A 5,397-nucleotide genomic window follows, 5' to 3' on the forward strand; every position below is an offset into this window, starting at 1 on the left:
TTAAAGTTAAGAATAAACTGAACAAACTGGTCGCTGTTGTTTTATTTCCTGATATAGCTGTGTGAAGTAGCTAACAAACGACCGCACCATTTCGTAGGACCAGAGCCTACACTGTGTATTTTTTTCTTCACGTGAGCGACAGTGAGAAACATAATAACTAACTCTTTCTCGCTCTCACTTACAGGATAGTATGTGGATGACCTTGGTGCGGTGCGGTGATGTGCTAGCACTTTAATATTTCACCAATAAGTGCTTTTCACATTATCCGATCCTATATCGGATGTAGAACCCATCCATATATTTAAGCCGCCATCTTTGATCCGATATCGGATCGCATAATGTGAAAACTCACTTAGGGTCTTTCCAGCAAATACATGGATATCCACCAATCATGTTTATCGGTTTACAATTTTTAAAGTGAGGTCTACAGCTTTCTAATATAATTTTTATGATATACATATAAACTACTTAATATTCTACATATATAGGATATAAGGTAGGTATTTTAATATTAATAATGACTAACCCTAAAGTTTTCCTTTTGTCTTTTTCCGGTATGAAATAAGGAAAACGGATATTAAACTATCGTTTCTCATTATTTATAATTAACAACACATGTAGGTATTTAATTATGAAACGTACTTACACGTAGGTTATTGATATTTGTTTGATTGTTTATGAGTAGGTACTTACTCATGAGTAATATGTATATTCGTAGTTTTTTATTGGGTTAGCAATACTATTTATACAGGAGCTTAGCAGAGGATAACTACCTAATAGGCCAGACCGGTCAACGTATTCCCTCCCTATGAATATGTAGTTAATTTCAGTGAAGAACATACCTACGGCCCATACGCTCGTTTGCTTACTTCACACTAAGCCAGCGTTCCCACTTAAACGTCGCGTGCCAAGCGCCGCGCCGCCGCGCGCCGCCACGCCACCTGGGGCGCGTCTTACGTCCTTCCTATACAAAATGTACTGAGGAGACGTTTTTTGAATTACACTCAGGTGGCGTGGCGCGGACGTCCGTTGCGCGCCCCGAGACACGCGACGCTCTGATGTGGCCGGTCCCTAAGACAGCTATTTTGGCGCGTCCATTGTGACGTCACTATCAATATCGGTCGTTGCATTGAGATTAGGAATCGGAGATCAAATGCTATCAGGTCAGATTGGCAAGGTTGGTGATAAACAGACAAATTATGTAGATTCAGGACTGTCGCAAGGACAAATGAAGACGCAGTTTAAGCTTTTTCATTGTCTGTCTGAGGGGCCACACGGCACGCGAACTCACATACGATTTTCATTTTGTACGTTTGATTTATTCTTGTCAGTTGCCGCTTAGTATAATGATTAATGAGTTAATGAGGGTACAGATGTAGTGCAAAAAGATTTGCCTTCGTATCGTTACGGAAACGTACGAACGTGTCATGCCATTTCAGTCAGTGTCAGTAGAAGATGTACTGACATTGACTGAACTAGACTTTTATGGATTTGAACCTTATTACTATCATGATAGTTGCTTTTTAACTACACTTAGCACGTGCCGTTTAAACGGGAGCTTGCCGCCGTGAACAATAGACACAAAGCCCTTTGTTTAACAGATTACGGCTAAAGCGAAAAGTTCATCTCCGAAAATTCATACTATATCTATACTATCTATAGAGTTGGTTGACATCTCAAATGTGTCTCGGTACGGAAGGTATACGCATAGCTGGGCATTAACTCGTTAATCCGTTAATCGTTAATTAACGAAGTTAACATTTTGGTTAACGGATTAACTTTTAAGTTAACTTTAAAAAATGTTAACGGATTCGTTAACTTCCGTTAAATTTCTTCGAGTCCGTTAATCGTTAATCTAGTTCCGCACGCGCCGAGTAAAACTTGCTCTGACCGCTACTGTAAAAGCCCGGAGTACGGCGAAACCTAGGATTTTCCCGAAAATTCACAGTCTACATATCAATTGGTGCCTTTGGATCACTTGTTCGAGACCTGCTAAAGTTTATTAGTCCTACTGCACCCATCACTAACTGCGAAACATAATGTAAATCATCAGGCACGACGCATGGCACATAAATCGCGCAACCGACGCATCAAGCCAGAGTTCGGCGGGCCGCGCTATCTACCAAGTTACCGTGGATCATAACTTCGATTAGAGGTGTCTCAATCCAAGGAACCTATAGGTTCAACCTACCCACCATGACTACGACCGCATGAATGACCCAATACCTACGGGTCTAAGGTAAAACCTAGGACTTACCGAAACAACGTCGGTATAAGTCCAAAGAGAACAATAATTATTAACATTTCGCTTTTACCATTTTGCAGCTGGGATTTTTCAAGAGATTTTGGCGATCTTCGGTCTTTTACAGTAACATAATAAACTTACCCAAAAACTTAATAGTTGATAACTGATGCTACTACTGGCTACAGTAAAGTTATTTTTTATCACGATTAACCGATTATCGATTAACTTTAACTTCCGTTAAATTTGTTGAAATGTATCGCTTTCGCTTTTGTATCGATTAACGAAGTTAACTTTTTTAGTAACGGATTAGCGATTATCGAAGTTAACTATTTGATTAACGGTGCCCAGCTATGGGTATACGTAATAGGACTAATAGGTAATTAATATAATCGACTCACAATTAGGTACTTACAATAAACTTACGTATGTCTCCAATTCCGTTAGTCATGTCACGCCCAGTATTATGAAGAGTCGAATAGGACTGCGTTAAGCTGCTCCCACGCGACGTTCAATAACGTTTTGAAGATCCTATTAAGAATATTAATAAATTGTTCGGCTGAACGAAACCATAAAAATAGAGGTATTTAAGTAGTTAAAATAATCTATCAGTAGGTTGTAGGTAGGTAAGTACTTAAATAGACAGAAACATCAATAGGAGAGCTCAGTATGAGTTGACCTCAGTTAAAATACTGCAGTTCACAAATACGACGCAGTACAAAAGTTGCTAAAATATTTCTGCATCGTAAAAAAGTCGCTTAGGAAGTCGTATGTGACACCCTTCTCAAGGGCGATAGTGCGTTTTCATGTGAAAACGCACTTAGGCCAGCCGAACACAAGAAAAAAATATATGTAAAAATGTATCAGTGGACCGATTTTTGAATTTCGAACGCACGAATTTTCCGTTCGTGTATCAACGGCCCCCACCCATGGTCGATCGGCTCGCGATGTCCTGGACCCTTAGTGACCGGCCACACCAGACCGTCGCGCGCCCCGCCGCCGCCACGCCACCTGGGGCGCGTCTTACGTCTTTCCTATACAAAATGTACTGAGGAGACGTTTTTTGAATTACACTCAGGTGGCGTGGCGCGGACGCCCGTTGCGCGCCCCGAGACACGCGACGGTCTGGTGTGGCCGGTGCCTTAGCTGGAGTTGTAAGCTTTCGTAAACTACCAGGGGCGGCTCACTCCACGATTCTATCGCCGCGCTACAAGTACATCCTGGCGGCCGCGAGTTCGCGGCCTACTCAGGGGTGGCGCGCGTTCTCACGGAATGCACGTTCGCACTTTCTATTGTTACTTTACATCGCGAGTTTTTTTAAGGTTCATATGCGATGTCCGCTTGTCGAATGGCTAATAATACTTAGTTAAATAGACATCATGAATAAAATAAATACTACATTTACTGATTAAGTCCCACGGAAAAATTCAATAAGGCTTGTAATGTTGGAACTTGAACAAAAATATATAAAATACAGTATATATACCTAGAAAGTACCCAAGACTTGAATATAATAGTATAACATTTTATGTGAGTATTCATTCGTTTTAATCCATAGGTAACCCTATCGCCGGACGCCGCGCACGTGCGGCTCGTTTCTTTGTATGGATTTTGTAGGTATTTAAAAAGGCGGCATTTCGTGAACATCAAAGCAGTGGGCCTTCTGTACTTGTACTATTATATATTCTGTGAAACTACGCAAATGAAAGTAATTTACCATAGATTTTTTTTTTATCATAGCAACACTTACTTTTCTAATACAAAAGTGACACAATAGTTCAAATAGTGTCACATGCAAAACGGTTTACATAGCCGGTGGCTCCCCTTTTATTTTATACTCTTTTTTTTGTTAGGCTGTATATGCTTGTGTACTGAAATCAGACTGATCAGGCAACTATGTATCGTCTATTTACAAGTCTACAATATAAGGGCTTCCTCTCATTAAGCGTCACGAGCGTCGGCGTCGGGCCCACTTGGTGGTACGTAGCCAAATGCACAAACGCTCACGATAATATCTCTTTCGAGTCTTTCGTAGCTAGCTATTCGTAGTACCTGCAACACAAGCTATCTTGAGCTTACCGTGGGACTCAGTCAATCTGTGTAATAATAATAATGTCCACGCCACACTTGATCGGCTTCGCCAGGAGGCTCTCGCTGCTCGCGCGGACCCCGCCTCGGGGCGGGATTTGCCCGCCATGTCGCCGGACCCGGTGCCCGAACCCGACCTAGCACCGGAGGCGCCGCGGGTTGATTCCGGTAACGACGGCGGGGACTTCGCGAGTCAGAGCGTGAGTGAGCCTGCTAATGAGCAACTGAGGAGGTCTTTGGAAGAGGCGATTACGCAGTATCGCTCCACAAACAATCCTAGGCCACGATTACCACGTCTGCCTATGAATAGACGCAATCTAGCGTTAATGGGAGCCTTAAACGCTTTACTAGAGCCATTTATACGGACTAGTAAAGATCTAGATGATACACACTCGATCATGTACTGCGGAGCCATCGCGGCGTGCCGTGTTGCTCGAGTCAAGTTTCCGGACGCTGACCGTGCAACTAGGACCGTCGGAGGTGTCCCTGCATGGCAAGTACGGATCGAGCGTCGTATCAACTCGTTTAGGACTCTCATTGCAAAGCTGATCTGCTTCAGAGGGGGTAATAATCGCCCCCGAGTAATGCGCTTTGTGAACCAGGCGTTCGCGGGGACGGACATCAGGCCCCGCGACTATTTAGCCAATGTCACAGAGCGCATCGACTTCCTGAAGCAGAAAGTCTATGCATGGGCAAGCCGTATTCGCCGCTACAGAAAGCGTGTGGACCGATTCCAGCAGAATCGTCTTTTTCAAAGCGACCAAAGGAAAGTATACCGAAGGTGGGAGGAAACCGACCCTCGTGTGTCTGACGTGCGGCTGCCGGATGCTACTGCCATGTCTGATTTCTGGCGTAGCATCTGGTCGGTGCCCGTCGAACACACGGAGAGTGAGTGGATGACCGTTGTCGAACGCGAGTGCGAGAACATCGAACCTATGGGGGCTATCACCATCAGCCCCGACGACGTAAGTTGTGCTACCCGTACGACCCAGAACTGGAAAAGTCCTGGACCGGACGGATTGCACAACTTCTGGCTAAAATGGTTTCGATGCTCGCACTCGCGTTTG

Source organism: Leguminivora glycinivorella, chromosome 4 (assembly GCF_023078275.1).
Source record: "Leguminivora glycinivorella isolate SPB_JAAS2020 chromosome 4, LegGlyc_1.1, whole genome shotgun sequence".
Taxonomy (NCBI): Eukaryota; Metazoa; Arthropoda; class Insecta; order Lepidoptera; family Tortricidae; genus Leguminivora; species Leguminivora glycinivorella.